The sequence below is a fragment of the Salvia hispanica genome, chromosome 1 (genome assembly GCF_029641045.1).
Source record: "Salvia hispanica isolate PSC_SH4W2 chromosome 1, Shi_PSC_v1, whole genome shotgun sequence".
NCBI classification, from domain to species: Eukaryota; Viridiplantae; Streptophyta; class Magnoliopsida; order Lamiales; family Lamiaceae; genus Salvia; species Salvia hispanica.
In genome coordinates, this window is record NC_142692.1 from 32,347,919 (window position 1) to 32,366,268 (window position 18,350).

Below are 18,350 nucleotides of genomic sequence, written 5' to 3' on the forward strand. Positions count from 1 at the left end.
TAAAGACTAATCCTATTTTTGAGGAGTTTATAGATATACTCATCTCGATACACAAAGAAGGCAATAATTAAGTAAGACGAGCAGGTTGGGACACAGGCAAAGTCGCTGAAGCGTTTAGGGGCAGTGATGGTTCATCTTGGCCGACAGGCTGCTGCTCAGGTTGCTGGTGCGGTGGCTTGGTCATGGGCTGTACCATATCATATAAACTTCCATTGTTTGAAATGGCTAATCAATGTTGTATTACTCTCTCAGTTACTTGGTTTTTCACCCTTACCTTTTGCTGTGTTCGGCTTTTTGTACAACCAATGAAATGGCTAATCAGTTTGCCATTGCTCTCTCTCTGTTTCTTGGTTTTACATCCTTACCTTTTGCTGTGTTTGGCTTTTTGTACAACCAAATATATATTCAATTAAATTTCGTGTGTTAGAACCAAATTTGGTTTAGGCCTTTTGTAACATTGAGCTGCTGAACTGTGTGTGGAGCTGAAGCTAGCTTATCGGAGAAAGGGGAGAGAAGAAGAAACGAATGAAGCATCAAGTTCATTCGTCATTTCCAGCTACAGAGGTTCAGGAGCCGTTCGATCAAGATTAGTTAAGATCCTTTAATCATGGCCATCGATTGAGAAACTAGCCGTTGTTTCTTGTTTTGGCTGTTTAAATAGTTAGTTAGCTTCTTCTTCTCACTTTCTAATTCCTTTTTTTTCTTCCAGCAATTACTCTCAAGTTTTGTAGCTAATTCTCTCGGTCATTCCTCTCAAATAAAACCATTTTACTTTCGTGAATCTTGTTTAAGCTCTCTCGATTTCTCGTTTAAGCCAATAAGTGGTTGAGATCAATGGCATCAAGGTTCAAGGCGGAGAAGTTTACAGGGAAGAATGATTTGATTTCGGATTTTGGCATATGAAGAACTGTTTGATTCTCACACTGAATAAACAAACATAACACACCCTCAGTTGCCACTCTCCACATCTTCCATCTCCAGTGGCTGTGGGAAGACCTCGCTCGACGATCCTGTATGCGAAGATGAATGTTGGTTCGTCCCACTACCCCGAGACCCGGCTCTCTTGGCCCGCCTCAGCCCCCCGATGATCTCCTTGCTCGTTTGGCTCGACACGTTGGAGCTGTCCGAGGAGCTATGATTCCAGCTCCCAAACAACGCAGCTGTCCATGACTGCCTAGACAAGCGCCTTCCGGAGCTGAAATTCTCGTCCCTCACCACCTTGAACGGATTCTCTAGCGCCCTCACCACGTGCCTCATTGAAGGGCGCCGTGAGGCCTTCGGGTTCAGGCACGATTTAGCCACCACCGCAACGGCACACACCTCCTCTAACAGATCCTCGTCTACTATGAGGGATGGGTCCATAATCTTATTCACCATTTCTTTGTCATAGATACTGATGAATGGTAAGTTTCTGTCCAGCCATTGTTACGTTGTGCATCAGCATCACTCATTTTGCTGATCCCAAGCTTCAGAGTCACCAGCTCAAGCAACACTTTTTCCCAAACAATAAACATCGTAGGCACATGTACTAGAGCATGATCGTGGTATTTACTTTTCCCATCATCACAGTTCAAAAACAAAAACAAAAACAAAAAAATTGACATACAATTGAACCATACGTCTATGTATATGAGAAATGTGTCTGAATGAAATAGAGAAAATGAGAAGTTGATACGATCCTATATCTCATTCATTTAGTTATTATTTGATTCACCAAATCTCTTCCATATATATTTAGATCTTTTGTTTTCTTACTCAATAAGTTAGGGTATAGTATTCTATTATTATAAATAGGGTTAGATTGATATTATTTGGATCATTCAGTCAATCAATGAAAAGACCCTTAACAAACTGGTACTTGTTGAATTCTCTACAATCCTTAGTTATCGCGTTGCCCGACGGGAGGAACCCGCGCACAACTCGAAGCTACATCTTCCGCCGACCCTGTGCTAGGGCGCCGGACCGTTGAGATCGCCGAGCAACAGCCGCCGATCGCCTTTAAGGGAAAAGACCAGCACCCCACGCACCCTAGCTCCCGTACCCCCACATAACTGCAGTTCGTGCTCGACCGGAAGCCTCCGCCAAGTCACCGCTGCTCTGCAGCGCCACCACTTGCTGCTGCTGCTACTCCGCCGCCACCGCTGCGGTCAGATCACCTGCTAAAGCAGCCAAGTATAACATCGACTATTGAGCTTCCGCCCTATGCCACACCGAGCCCTTGCCAGCCCTTGCTACCGCTGTCGGTGCAAGCTCCATTATGGGCCTGTGCTCGTCTACCGCAAGCTGGTGTCTCAAGCTTAAGGAAAATGGAGTGGGAAACAGAGTTGCACGATAGTGAAGAGAAGTTGATCGTACTTAATAATGTGTGGAATCAAAAAGAGATAGAGAAAGAGAATGACTCTACTGCCAAAAGTGAAGAAGAGGTCAACAACACTTTTTCTGAAGCTGATCGAGAAAGAGATAAAAGCTGATACTCATCAATCTAGTTTAGAGACGAAAGAAAAGGATTTCAGTGTGTTGATTGAGAAGCCAAGTAAAAGAGTGAGCATGAAGATTCAGAGCCTTGTTGATGGGCACTCGGATGAATTTGAAATAAAGAAGCAGGACAATCAATTAGAAATGGAAGAGAAGCAAAGGTTGTTTCTAAATGATCTTAAATTAAACACGGACGAATTGGGTAAAAAAGGAGGGGCGCACACTTTGCAAGCACTTGCTTATGTCTATGTGGATTTGAATGTCACTGAGATTTCAAATATGAATCCTCGATTACCATCACTCGACGCCGATGCACGGTTGATTCTCCGCGAAATAACAAGTCGTGTTTGAGCATTGGACGTGAGGCAGAGCTTTCCATTTTAGCCTTGAATTTGGACGACCACATCAGCCTGCCTTCGTTAGCGTTGAATTTGGACGACCACATCTGCCTTCGTTGATTTTATATGGAGGTGATCGAGGGATACATTCAGCTATTGAGTATGTGTTTGATCCAGGAGGAGACGCCTTGCCAAAGCTTTTGCTTTCAACTATCATCGTTGCTTCGTGGTTTCCACCTTGAGGACAAGGCGGATTTTAACCGTGTGGGGTTGATACGATCCTATATCTCATTCATTTAGTTATTATTTGATTCACCAAATCTCTTCCATATATATTTAGATCTTTTGTTTTCTTACTCAATAAGTTAGGGTATAGTATTCTATTATTATAAATAGGGCTAGATTGATATTATTTGGATCATTCGATCAATCAATGAAAATATTATTTGCCCAACATATTGTTGAATTCTCTACAATCCCTAGTTATCGCGTTGCCCGACAGGAGGAACCCGCGCACAACTCGAAGCTACATCTTCCGCCGACCCTGTGCTAGGGCGCCGGATCGTTGAGATCACCGAGCAACAGCCGCCGATCGCCGTTAAGGGAAAAGACCCTTAACAAATGTTACGGAGGGTCGAATGTTACGGACTCAATTCACACATCGGTTGTGAGAACAACTAGTGTGGGGTATATAGACTAAATGGGTTCTCTCACCTAACAGGGCTAGTCTTTTGGGATGAGTTCTCCTGTTTGGTCTGTATGAGAAATACAGATGCCGATTGAGAATGCGGAGGCGAGAGGCGGTCGGAGGATGGGAATGATGACCGAGGAGAGAAAAATGGCGGCGGCGCGGCGCGATATCGAGGTGATTTCGGGTCGGGAGAGTTGAGGTGGTGGTTCTGCTGAGTGTACAGAATTCAGTAGCAGCGGAGAGGCAGCAGAGGGAGATAGGGACACGATGACCGGTGGTGACATGGTGGAGATTGTGTGACGGTTAAGATGCCAACTGTATAATAGTAGAACATAGAAAAGAAAATAACTATAATTATTCCAAAATATAAAAATTAAACAATAAAAACTCAATTATTCTATCCTCGGACCTGTCACCTGTGGGTTATGTAACCAATAAGTATACGTAGTTTATTATGCTAATGTTTGACCTAAAAATATCCGACCTTTCAATTTTTTCTTGATTGGATCTGTGACTTGTAAACGTATATTAAAGTTTTTGCTTTCATGAATTTTGGCTGTTTTTGTGTCCAAATCATCAGCATTTAGTTTGAGAAATTGTTGGCGTACACCTGATATGGCTTATGAAGCTGTAGAATCTTGCAGCAAACCTTACGCATAATCCCTCTAGGCGACTGTTAAGGATCTTCTCCTTAACGGTGGCCAGCTATGTCGCTCGGCAACCAAGATGAACGTCTGGAGCCCTGACGTAGGGTCGGCGGCAAAAGATGGCGGCTGTGCGCGGGATTCGTTCCCGCCGGGCAGTGGCAAATCTGATTTGTAATGTAAGTTCTTGTCTCGCAAGATTAGGGCAGAAAGTTTATGTTTATTATCTGATTTGTAATGATTCTTTCTGACAAAAGCCCTATTTATATTATCTAAGGACCCTAGGGTTGGTTCGACCTAATCCTAATCATCTCGGGAAAGAACCAACAAAGAAAACCCGAAACGGAGCTTATAATTACGCTCGACTCTAAAAGGAAATAAAACAATTAAAAGCTAATATCCAAAAATAAATACTCGAAAGAAATAAAAAATGAATTAACTATCAAAATAACTCCTTCCCTACTTGGGAACGTAGTCACCGAATCTATTCGGTTGACGAGCGTTCCTCTTCGGCTTAGTCTTCGCAATGGACGCCTGCGCCGGCGCTGCCTCCACCTGCGCCCCCAGCGAGGTCGTCACTTCACCATCTGCTTCTTGATCTTCCTCATCGGCCACTTCCTCCGCTGGCACGCTTTGGACGTTCCCTTGTTGCTGAGGTTGATGAGGCGTATCAACTCCCTCCCCGATAGCAACCTCCTTGTCCTCAAGGAGCACATTAGGAAATCTGTGATTTATCGACTCGAGCGGCTCCCACGTCGGTGACTCCGACCCATCTGACCATCGCACCAACACATGCTCCTTCGGACTGCCATTATGCTATAAAACGCGTCTGTCCAAAACGCGCACCGGATAAACCACCGGCCTGTCACCAATGAACTCCGCCGGAAAACTCACCAACGGCTCCTCGTCCTTGCCTGCAGCAAACGGGCGCAGCAAACTAACATGGAACACATTATGAATCTGACTGCCTTCCGGAAGGCGGAGTCTATATGCCACCGGACCTATTCAGGCAATAACCTCAAATGGACCGTAAAAATGACGGACCAACTTTGCGGAAAGGGGAAGCGCAACCGAATGCTGCCTATAGGGCGTAAGTTTCAATAGCACCATGTCTCCCACCTTAAACTCCACATGCCGGCGGTGCTTGTTGGCATTTTCACGCATACGCTGCTGCGCATTCTCCAAGTTCTTAGGAACCTGCACCAGAAACTCGCCACGTTGTCGAATTAACTCCGCTGCAGATGGCGGAGTAGTTGCGGACGGCCGCGCGAATATCAGCGGCGGAGGATCCTTGCCATACAGTGCCTTAAACGGCGACATCTTCAACCCCTCATGATAGAAACAATTCAGGGCAAGCTCCGCCCATGGAATAAAGTTCACCCATTTGGATGGTTGATCCGCTGTGAAAGCGCGCAAATATTGTTCCAGTCCCCTATTTCTCACCTCCGTCTGACCGTCCGACTGCGGGTGATAAGCGGTAGAGAAGTTTAATTTCGTCCCACTTAAGCGCATAATATCTTCCCACACCTGATTCAGGAAAACCGGATCACGATCGGAGACCAACTTTTTTTGGAAAACCATGGTGACGCACCACTACATTAATGAACAAGTGCGCGACCCGCAATGCGTCAAAACGGGTGGGTAAAGGAGCAAAATGTGCGTACTTAGACAACCTATCCACCACGACCAAAATGGCGTTGTACCCTCGCGACGGCGGTAAACCTGTGATAAAATCCATTGAAACCTCCTCCCACACCTGCGAGGGAATAGGCAGGGGTTGCAACAAACCGACAGGCTTCTGAGTTGAATACTTGGTCGTCTGACAGGTGATGCAAGCCTCTACGAACTGCTTTACTTCTTTCCGCATATTTGGCCAATAAAAACTTGCCGCCACTCGCCTGAAGGTGCGATCATATCCCGGATGCCCTGCCGCAGGGAGCAGTGATATTCTTGCAATATCGGGCGGCGCGCCAATGATCTTAAGCCCGCAAAAATTCTCCTGTTGTGATAGACTAACCCATCCATGAAAGACAAGTGTGGCGGCGCTTTGCCGTCCCTAATAGACGCGACGATTTCCCATATTTCTGGCGAGGATTTAGTCTAGCAAAGCAAAAACTCCAACAGTTGCGGGACAGGGTGTGCGGCCGCCGTGAGCAGCGCACAATCGCGTACGCTCGCGTTCGCGTCTTCAGTCGCCAATAAGTCATCCTCGAATCTAGCCCCCAGTTGGCCGTCCTGTCGACGCGATAATGCGTCTGAGGCACGATTTGTACTCCCCTTCTTATACTCGATAGTGAACTTATAGTCCATGAGCTTTCTGACATATAGTTGTTGATCCGGCGTCTGAACGTCCTGGAGAAGCAACTCCTTCAAGCTCTTTTGGTCGCTCCTAATAACGAACTCGTGACTCAACATATCACACCCCCAACCCTATCTGACGTAACTGCTTATAGTAAATAAATTCAAATTTTTAAAATAAGCAATCCACACGTCAAGGAAATAAAACACACATATTATATAATTTCAAAAAAAACCAACATTCATCAAGTACATATTTCAGGACATTCTGATCAGTAATGAGACTCTCTCACCACTCTATATACTAATACTTTATCTACATGCAAAAATGATGAGGAGGAGAAGGTTGCCAAAATGCATCAGCCGCTGACCCTGATAACATGTGGAGTTCCAATGACTCACGTCAACCCAAAAGGTTCACTGATATCTTATTCCTGAAAAATATTAGTGGTTTATATGAGCCACAACTCAGTGCATATAAATTTTCACCTTTAATTCCACATCCCAAGAATCAAACATATTCTTTAACCAATATACATGAATGCATATGCCACTCTGTTCAGTTTATTATTCCGTGACAAATCAAGCCTGATATCTGCCCGGGATTCCATTGTATCTGACCCGAAGGTCTCATTGCCATTGTACATATATATATATGACCCGAAGGTCCATTGCCATTGTATATATGACTCATAGGTCGCATTGCCATTGTATACATATATATGACCTAAAGGTCCATTGTCATTATACATATGACCCGTAGGTCCATTGCCATTGTATATGACCCGTAGGTCCATTGCCATTGATATCAGACCCAGGTCATGACTGTCACAGATCCGCTTTAATCCAATGATTCAAATAATTCCATGTGCAAACATATCAATAGCATCAATTACATATCCATATATTCCATCAATTAACTCACATACTAGAGATAAATATATCTATTGCACAAATCTCATATGCACATCATATTACACTATCAATATCAAATAACACCTAATTATTTCAAGCTCACCATATAATTCAAATATTCATCAAATTTAACATATAGCAATCAATCACATAAAATATGTAAAATTAAAAGTGTGATTTATACACACCTGATTACGACAAATAATCTAACCGAGCACTTGTTCCTTCTTCTTGATCTTCAACACTTGACGCTATGCAATAAATACATATTCAAATTAATTTCATTTTTTTTTTCTACATGATTTGCGTGTTAGAATTAGCTATAATATAAGTACTGTATAACTATTTTCTCTACGTATATGTAAGTAATTATACCATCACGTATATGTAAGTATTATACCATCCACTTGTGTACATATAGTTTTAATTCGAAATACTATACTATTACTTATATCTGTATATCTATATAGTTGCAAAAACCCTCACATACATCAAAAATACTAAATTAGGTGTATAATTATTCCAAAATAATGTAATTAAATGCATTAGCATCTAAATTAATAATTATTGAAAATATTCATTAAAAAGGGGCGTATATATTATGTATTGTTTCTACTAATCTCATCACTATGATTTTAAATAATTCAATATGCATATGACTAAATAACATATTAAATAAATATTCCAACCTTACCTTCATAATCTATTTTCCTTGAGGTGAGTTCTTCTCCTTTTTCTCTTTTTTTCTTTTTTGTTCTTTTCAAATAAAAATGTAGCTTACAATAGAGAGTATTGCCATTTGAAAAATAATTCTTTTTACCTCCTTATTTTATTTATTGTACAGACCGACTTAATATGTTTATCATCTTCTTTAAAAAGCATTAGTCATACTACAAGAAATATAAACGAGACACGTCTTTTTTACAAATAATAAAAAAAACATTTTCTCCCCTCACATATTTTACAAGTTTAAAACTCCATGCATGATTGCATGCACTATATTTATATATTAGTATATATTTACATTTTACAGCGTAGGGACATCCGGACACGCTCACATATTTATTATGCATGTACACACATATATACATTTATTACTTTAACTAATCCATTGTAATAAATTTCTTTTTATATTACCTCACTTAATATTTTTATTCCAATGATAATAAAATATGCCACTGCAAAGAAATATGTAGATATGTAAAAGTATGTATATCTTGGGTATAGGATATTACAATTCTTCCCCTCTTTAAGAATTTTGTCCGCAAAATTGATTATCCACCACGTTCAGTTATCCCAAAGAAATAAAATATATTGACCCGTAAACACAAGCAAAAGAGTATTCTATTTTATTCTCTCTCTTTTTTTTCAGTTTTTCATATTAGTTCCTCATATGCATAATAAGTCTATAACACTTTCACTACAAACATCTAAGTATTATATATATGTATATATATATTTTTTTTTTAACTCCCGTAATTTTCTCAAAATTGTATATGACCCTGTTTTATAACTTATATCGATTTAGACTAGTTACTCTTTTTTTTTTCCCTTCATATTGTGGCTTTTGAATAACTCTCTCCCTGTCTCTTTTATTTTATATATTCAATCAGACATAGTATTAATCTACATGTAATAAAAATTACTTTATTTTTAATAGATCGCAAAAGTATACTACCCACTTAACTATTTGGATGTTGTTATATGGTTCATGCTATCACCATATCCTTCGTTATAAGTGTAAAAATTTCTTTTTACTTTATCTTATTTAATATAAGGCTTAATATATCTATCTCCTTAATTAACCAACTAATCATACTATTATAACAATCAAACGATTGATCTTCACTATGTATGAGATCAATTATGCTGCATTCACTATATGTATAAATTTTTAATACATATTTTAAGTGGGGAACTTCTAAAATAGACTTAAGAGTTGCTATACAATCTGTGCACCTTTATGATATGTGATAAGAAATTATTTTCTACAGCAATGTTAAATATTTAAACTATATATATTCTTTTTTTTTTCTGCACTTTAGTTGTCATTTGTTACGACTTTCAGACTCTCATCGATTTATATATCTCTTGACGGTTCACTTTCTATATAATTTGTGGTTCTTCCTTTTAAGTATTATTTATAATTTTACATACTTAATAAGATACAAAAAATCACATCCTCTCAAGCATTTAATTAGACTGTACACCATATAGTTTGATCCACTTCATTGTTCCCAATCTTATATCTTTTTATATTTATTTTCACAATCTCTTAACTCACCAAAGAATCATATCAAAGATTGTAACAATTACTGAAATTAGTCTAGTTTTAAATCATGTATTACTTTTGTAAAATAAAAGAATACTTAGACCAAATTAAAATAAAAATAACTTCAAAACATTTTAACCACAAAAGCAAAGTTTAAATTTTAAACAACATTTGAACAAATGGGTTGTAACAAAACTCATTTCTCAATATTTCAAGACCCAAGAGTGAAGATTTATTTGGTTTCTTAGTTTATTAATGACGCTACAGAGATTTGAATTATGTGGAGTGACCAGTCCCACACAACTACCTTCTCTGTCACACGGGAACTCTGCCCCATACTTTGACAATCTTTTAACGTTATAAAATCATAGCATTTTTGACACTCAATATACTTTGTTTCCAACAAAATACCTCCTATAGAAATCAAATTTTATAAAGACATATATTATCTTACCTTAAAGAGTTTAAAACAAGGATCACGACACTATATTATTTTACACGATGCACTTTTGAGTAAATATCTTGGGACTTATTACATAAGTGAATAACTTCTTATATTTTTAAGAAATCAATACGTATGCTTAATGAATCTATATTCATACTTCAAAATTAAATATACACTTATTGTTCACGTAGCTCTTTTATTATTTTTCATTTACTCTTCACTACATTATTATTTAATTCTTTAACTTAATGAATTCATGAATTTCAGGTCATTATATTTTGAAGTCCTTTCATCTTACATGTTTATAGATGTTGACTCACTCTCTTATGATAAAAGACTATCAATTACAAATAGGTCTATATTTATCATTTAGCGACTATTGTCATTGATAACATATTCTCTTGCATTTTTTTTGAGTCCGGGTTTAATTGACAAGTTCAACTGATATAATTAATAGTATATCTTCTCTCTATTTGTAATATTGTACTTTACACTCATTTAAAGAGAATTTAATATAATCTAATTATCGCTATATTTGCTCATCGGAGCATTCACTTATGACTATGTTAGCTCAGAGAAGCATTAGTGTAACACCCCTTACTTAACGTAAATCACGGAATAAGTGATATCATATTTAATAATCGCGGGCACTTAAACAACTTTTGAGATTTCACTTTTTAATATATAAAAACCCTGCAACAGAAATGGACTATTGAAAACTTTATACTGGACATGCCACCCTTTCTAAGCTTTCTGAAATATTTATCAAGCAAACTTTTCATATATCATCATATTATCCTTATATTACTACATAGAACTCATTATATGATTAGCATCTTATAGGTCACAATATACATAGGTTCATCAATTATCCTCATATATCACACATTCTATGTCTCAATGACATCTCATATCATCATATAGTTTATAAAGGTCACACTAACATATAGCCATATTTAACGTCAGATATCATCATATATCAATTACTAACATTACAAAGCAATAAGCTCTCATCATACAGAAACCAGATCACACCACATAGCAGTCAAATCACATCATATAACCCCAGCGTACTCGGCAATAAACATGGGTACACATACCATCAACATATAGTCCAAATAGCGGGTGCCATATTGCCCATATAGGGCGGAAGTCAACTCATACCGTATAGTCCTTGTAGGACGAACATCACATTTTTGTATAGCAGTACTGTCGTCGTATGACACGCCGTACATGCCAGCTATACCCAATGTAATTAACCAAGCACGGGGCAACATCACATATATCAACAAACACATTTTACATCACATTTACTTCATGATAAAATCCATATAAACCTTATATAGTCACTCTCGTGTCAACTTTATAATTTAAACATATTTCATATTATATCACTTATCAAGTTCATATATTCTCAAAATAAAACATTTATACAATGCTAACATTCTTAATGTTCAAGCACCTCGTACACTTACAAACATAAGCTCTTTCCCTTTCGATACTTCGCTACTTTCTAGGTCCCTTCCTTATTTCACTCGACACAACTATAGGCTCTTTTTAATTTGAATATACTATATACAGTGTAATCATCAGTAAATCATACAAAAATTATTTTAATACATTCTAAAAATTCACGATTTCTTGCTTCAACATTATACTCTTCTAATTTATCGTTCTCGGTCCTCGTCATTATTTCTAAAATTTTCCACAATTTCCCATTAGCCTTATTTTCACTCTTACTATGTATTAGGATATTGATCTCAGGTATTCAACACCGATTCTCTTCCTTCTCTTAGTATATATATTGTTCCTATTCATGAAGCACTATTCACATCTTAAAATTATTACTTTAATAAACTTTTCTAAATTCCCAAATTTATCATATGCACTCCTTGTATCATTATTCATGTATAACTCATAACATACTAAATAGATATTCACTATTTCTATAATATTATTTTTGTCAAATTAATTAAGAATCGATCCTTTATCCTAACCACTGTAGGGTCGGATCTTCCAAAAATTTAATTTCATGTTTAACTCCATTAATCAAAACTCATTGGTTTAATGATGAGAGAATTTTTATTAACATATTAACATTGATAAACCTTTATAGCAAGTACAATGGAACTGATTAGTAATTAGCAACCGTTAATAAAATTATGAAGCGTACTTTTGAAACTATGAAATTCCAAAACTTAAACCACTAATTCAAGAATCAAGCATCAATTCCAAAAGTATTTTCTATCCTTAATTTAATGGTTTCATTAATGTAATAATACATTCCTTCTAAACCTAAACCTATTTTCGGGATGTTACAATTAGTCAACTAGATACTCTAACACGCATCTCGGATTTATATTCCCAAAGTTCTTTATCAATTGTACATTATCATTGGTACATGTACTTCTTGTTCTACCAAATAATATATTCACACATAATTTCCATGTAATACCACAAATATATAAATTATTCATACAATTAAACGGTGATGCAGAGCGGTTGTCCCTTCTCTCCTCGGTGACACATGTTCAATAATGTCCATATTCCGGACATGTCAAATACAAATGCAACTAATGACTAACATGTTCCATATGACACACGCAGACAATCCCACTGAGATCCATCCCCGCTCTGATACCACCTAAATTATCACACCCCCAACCCTATCTGACGTAACTACTTATAGTAAATAAATTCAAATTTTTAAAATAAGCAATCCACACGTCAAGGAAATAAAACACACATATTATATAATTTCAAAAAAAAACAACATTCATCAAGTACATATTTAAGGACATTCTGATCAGTAATGAGACCCTCTCACCACTCTATATACTAATACTTTTATCTACATGCAAAAATGTTGAGGAGGAGAAGGTTGCCAAAATGCATCAGCCGCTGACCCTGATAACATGTGGAGTTCCAATGACTCACGTCAACCTAAAAGGTTCACTGATATCTTATTCCTGAAAAATATTAGTGGTTTATATGAGCCACAACTCAGTGCATATAAATTTTCACCTTTAATTCCACATCCCAAGAATCAAACATATTCTTTAACCAATATACATGAATGCATATGCCACTCTGTTCAGTTTATTATTCTGTGACAAATCAAGCCTGATATCTGCCCGGGATTCCATTGTATCTGACCCGAAGGTCTCATTGCCATTGTACATATATATATATCACCCGAAGGTCCATTGCCATTGTATATATGACCCATAGGTCGCATTGCCATTGTATACATATATATGACCTAAAGGTCCATTGTCATTATACATATGACCCGTAGGTCCATTGCCATTGTATATGACCCGTAGGTCCATTGCCATTGATATCAGACCCAGGTCATGACAGTCACAGATCCGCTTTAATCCAATGATTCAAATAATTCCATGTGCAAACATATCAATAGCATCAATTACATATCCATATATTCCATCAATTAACTCACATACTAGAGATAAATATATCTATTGCACAAATCTCATATGCACATCATATTACACTATCAATATCAAATAACACATAATTATTTCAAGCTCACCATATAATTCAAATATTCATCAAATTTAACATATAACAATCAATCACATAAAATATGTAAAATTAAAAGTGTGATTTATACACACCTGATTACGACAAATAATCTAACCGAGCACTTGTTCCTTCTTCCTGATCTTCAACACTTGACGCTATGCAATAAATACATATTCAAATTAATTTCATATTTTTTTTTCTACATGATTTGCGTGTTAGAATTAGCTATAATATAAGTACTGTATAACTATTTTCTCTACGTATATGTAAGTAATTATACCATCACGTATATGTAAGTAATTATACCATCCACTTGTGTACATATAGTTCTAATTCGAAATACTATACTATTACTTATATCTGTATATCTATATAGTTGCAAAAACCCTCACATACATCAAAAATACTAAATTAGGTGTATAATTATTCCAAAATAATGTAATTAAATGCATTAGCATCTAAATTAATAATTATTGAAAATATTCATTAAAAAGGGGCGCATATATTATGTATTGTTTCTACTAATCTCATCACTATGATTTTAAATAATTCAATATGCATATGACTAAATAACATATTAAATAAATATTTCAACCTTACCTTCGTAATCTATTTTCCTTGAGGTGAGTTCTTCTCCTTTTTCTCTTTTTTTCTTTTTTTGTTCTTTTCAAATAAAAACGTAGCTTACAATAGAGAGTATTGCCATTTGAAAAATAATTCTTTTTACCTCCTTATTTTATTTATTGTACAGACCGACTTAATATGTTTATCATCTTCTTTAAAAAGCATTAGTCATACTACAAAAAATATAAATGAGACACGTCTTTTTTACAAATAATAAAAAAAAACATTTCCTCCCCTCACATATTTTACAAGTTTAAAACTCCATGCATGATTGCATGCACTATATTTATATATTAGTATATATTTACATTTTACACCATAGGGACATCCGGACACACTCACATATTTATTATGCATGTACACACATATATACATTTATTACTTTAACTAATCCATTGTAATAAATTTCTTTTTATATTACCTCACTTAATATTTTTATTCCAATGATAATAAAATATGCCACTGCAAAGAAATATGTAGATATGTAAAAGTATGTATATCTTGGGTATGGGATATTACACAACAGATACTGACGCCATTTCTGCACTGCCTCCACAATGGCATACAACTCCAGGCGATAGGGTGGTTGTCCTGAATGAGGACCGCCCCAATCCCTACATCAGATGCATCAGTCTCGACGTAAAAAGTCGTTTCGAAATCCGGCAATCGCAAAACCGGAGCTGTAGACATGGTTGTTTTTAGATTCTCAAACCCCTCATCCGCGGCCGCAGACCAATCGAAAGCGTCCTTCTTGAGTAGATCCGCTAAAGGCGCCGCAATCAGCGCATGCCACGCGATGAAACGCCGATAATACCCTGTCAGCCCCAAGAACCCTCGTAGTTGCTTTACATTTTTAGGTTTTGTCCAAGACGTCATAGTGGCTAACTTTGCAGGATCGGCTTTCAACAATCCGTCGCCAATCAAGTGCCCTAGGTACTCAACCGTCGACCTACAGAACGAACACTTGGATAGTTTGACAAAGAATTTATTGTCACGGAGAATAGTCAAGACCGCGGCCAGATGCTGACCGTGGCTCTCCTCGGTCGGACTGTAGATAAGTATATCATCAAAGAACACAATGACACACTTCCGCAACAGTGGCTGAAAAATTGTGTTCATGGCCGCCTGGAGCGTTGATGGAGCATTAGTTAATCCGAATGGCATTACCATAAACTCGAAGTGGCCTTCGTGGCTGTCTTGAATATGTCTTCATCATGCATTTGGATATGATGGTACCCTGAACGGAGGTCCAACTTCATGAAGACCTGTGCCTTGCCCAACTCGTCAAAACAATTCATCCGCCGTGGGAATAGGAAAATGGTCTGGCACTGTTGCATTATTCAGCGCCCGATAATCAATGCAAAATCTAAAAGTACCATCCTTCTTGCGGATCAGCAACACTGGAGAGGAGAAAGGGTGCTACTTCGTTGAATGATACCCTGTTCCAGCATTTCACGAACCTGCCTCTCTATCTCGATCTTCTGGAAATACGGATACCTATACGGGCGAACATTAACGGGTGTGTACCCGGAAATAGATGGACACGGTGATCGAACGGCCATCTAGGGGGCATCCCCTCTGGCAGGCTGAAAATCGGTCGAAACTCCTCCAAAACTGAACTCACGCCCGCGGGTAATCCCGCTGGGAATTCCTCGTCGTCTCCCGAAGTAGACACTGCTACCTCCAGCTCAAGCAAAACAATTTCATAATATTCCTGCATCGATGGGGAGGGGATCAGCGAGGATAAGGATTGCAAAGAAACCCGACGGGGCGGAGGTCGTAAGCCTTTCAGAACGATTGGCCTGTCTGCTTGTATGAACTCCAGCGTCTTCCCCGCGAAATCCGTCGTGACTTTGCCCAAAGACTCTAACCAGTCCATCCCAAGAATCACGTCGTGACCATGCACCGGCAAAATATGGAGGTCAATCGTAAAAGTAGTGCCCTGTATTTTGATCGACGTTTGCTTCGAGATGTGAGTGCATAATAGGGCCTCGCCGTTTCCAACGTATACTCGAAACGGCTTTATTGGCGATAGCAGAAGGTGGAGCTGTTCTTGCTGTCGCAGGATGCATGAAATCCCTATCACTTCCTGTATCGATCAATATGCGCACCTCACGATTGTGAATTAGCCCAATCACCTTCAGTGGTTGCGAGCGGTGTCCCCCATCCATTGCGTTGATATGTGAGACATCCGCATACACAGGTTCTTCCAAACGAACCTCGTCCTGATCCGCACCGTCTACCTCGCCGCATAACACAACAGGCGTTGCTTGCAAACATGGCCCACGATCCATTTTTTCGGGCAATGGTAACAAAGCCCAAGGCGGGCGCGTTCCGCTTTCTCCGCCGAGCAGACCAAAACTTTTGGAAATCGTGTCTGTTCCGGGCCCCGGTTAGTCGAACCAGTTGGGACAGCCGTGGCAACCGCCGGCGTGGGTGGTTGCGTTGTCGTGTTGATGGACTGCGGCCGAGTATCCCGCGGGTGCCACGCGCGACGATTGTTGTAAGTCGCTGGCTGCGGTGATTTTTCCGGTTGAGTTGCTGCAAACTCCAATTTCAACGCCATCGCCGCCGCGAGAGAAGGTGGTCGGTGCAGTCTCAAATGCTCCTGCAAATCAGGCTTGAGCCCCGCTACGAATAAGGTAAACAGTTCTGACTCCGGAATACCCTGAACTCTATTCAAGTACTTTTCGAACATATTGTGATACTCCACCACCGAACCCGTTTGAGTGAGTTTTGCAACTAACCCAAAATAATTTTGAAAACTTTGTGGGTCAAAGCGATGACGCACATCCTCCAAAAATTCATGCCATGTCACGAAATCATTGTTCGCACAATAATTGAACACCCACTCTGATGTCGGGGGGTCGAAAAGCATCACCACGTAGTGTAAACGATGGGCCTGAGGCATCATAAGGTGATCAAAAAAATACTTGACTCTGGGGATCCAATTTGCAGCATCAGTTCCATCGAACCTTAGTGGTGGCATCTTCACCTTATAGGATTTATCATACCCCGATGCTTGAGGATTGTAACGCTGAGGGGGGTCCCAACAGGACCCATGTCGTTCCGGTGGCTGGTCGTAATCCCCATACTGAGGTTGGGAATTTCGAGTCTCCGGCGGATCCCAACACAATGATGTCCGTTCTCGTCTCTCGCGGCGGCCCCAATCATCGGAGCGATGCTCGCGCAGCCTGAAACTAGGGTTCCTGGCACGTGAACCATTCTCCCAATTTCTTCATCGTTGGAAGTCTTCCCCATCCGAATCCTCTGCCTCGTCAAACCCTACCCGCACCTCCTGGAAACGCGCGGTGGTTGAGTCAAGACTTTCGAACCGGCGGTCTGTTTCCTCCCTCCAAGAATCAAATTTCTCCAACCGATCCAAAACACGATCTAGTTTCCCTCCTACTGAATCATCGGAATCGGCTCTTCCAGAGAACGGCCGATCACTATCCCATCGTCATGATTACCACGGGCAAAACCCCCGTGATCGCACCGCCCATCCGAATAGTTGCGGCGTGACGATCCGCTCGGAAAGTTGTCCGGTCTCCAGGCAGACATTCCGTTGTCGTGATAACGCTTCATGAGTACACAAGTGAAAGCACCCGTTGTTAAGGATCTTCTCCTTAACGGTGGCCGGCTATGTCGCTCGGCATCCAAGATGAACGTCCGGCGCCCTGACGTAGGGTCGGCGGCAAAAGATGACGGTTGTGCGCGGGATTTGTTCCCGTCGGGCAGTGGCAAATCTGATTTGTAATGTAAATTCTTGTCTCGCAAGATTAGGGCAGAAAGTTTATGTTTATTATTCAATGAATGCTTCTTTCTGACAAAAGCCCTATTTATATTATCTAAGGACCCTAGGGTTGGTTTAACCTAATCCTAATCATCTCAGGAAAGAACCAACAAAGAAAACCTGAAACGGAGCTTATAATTACGCTCAACTCTAAAAGGAAATAAAACAATTAAAAGTTAATATCCAAAAATAAATACTCGAAAGAAATAAAAAAAGAATTAACTATCAAAATAACTCCTTCCCTACTTGGGAACGTAGTCACCGAATCTATTCGGTAGACGAGCGTTCCTCTTCGGCTTAGTCTTCGCA

At 39.1% G+C, this 18,350-nt stretch overlaps 1 pseudogene; it reads right to left on the reverse strand.

The window, feature by feature from the left end:
- Positions 1-4,607: 4,607 nt before the first annotated feature.
- Positions 4,608-5,258, reverse strand: LOC148933633 (uncharacterized; annotated as a pseudogene).
- Between the last annotated feature and the right edge of the window lie 13,092 nt (positions 5,259-18,350).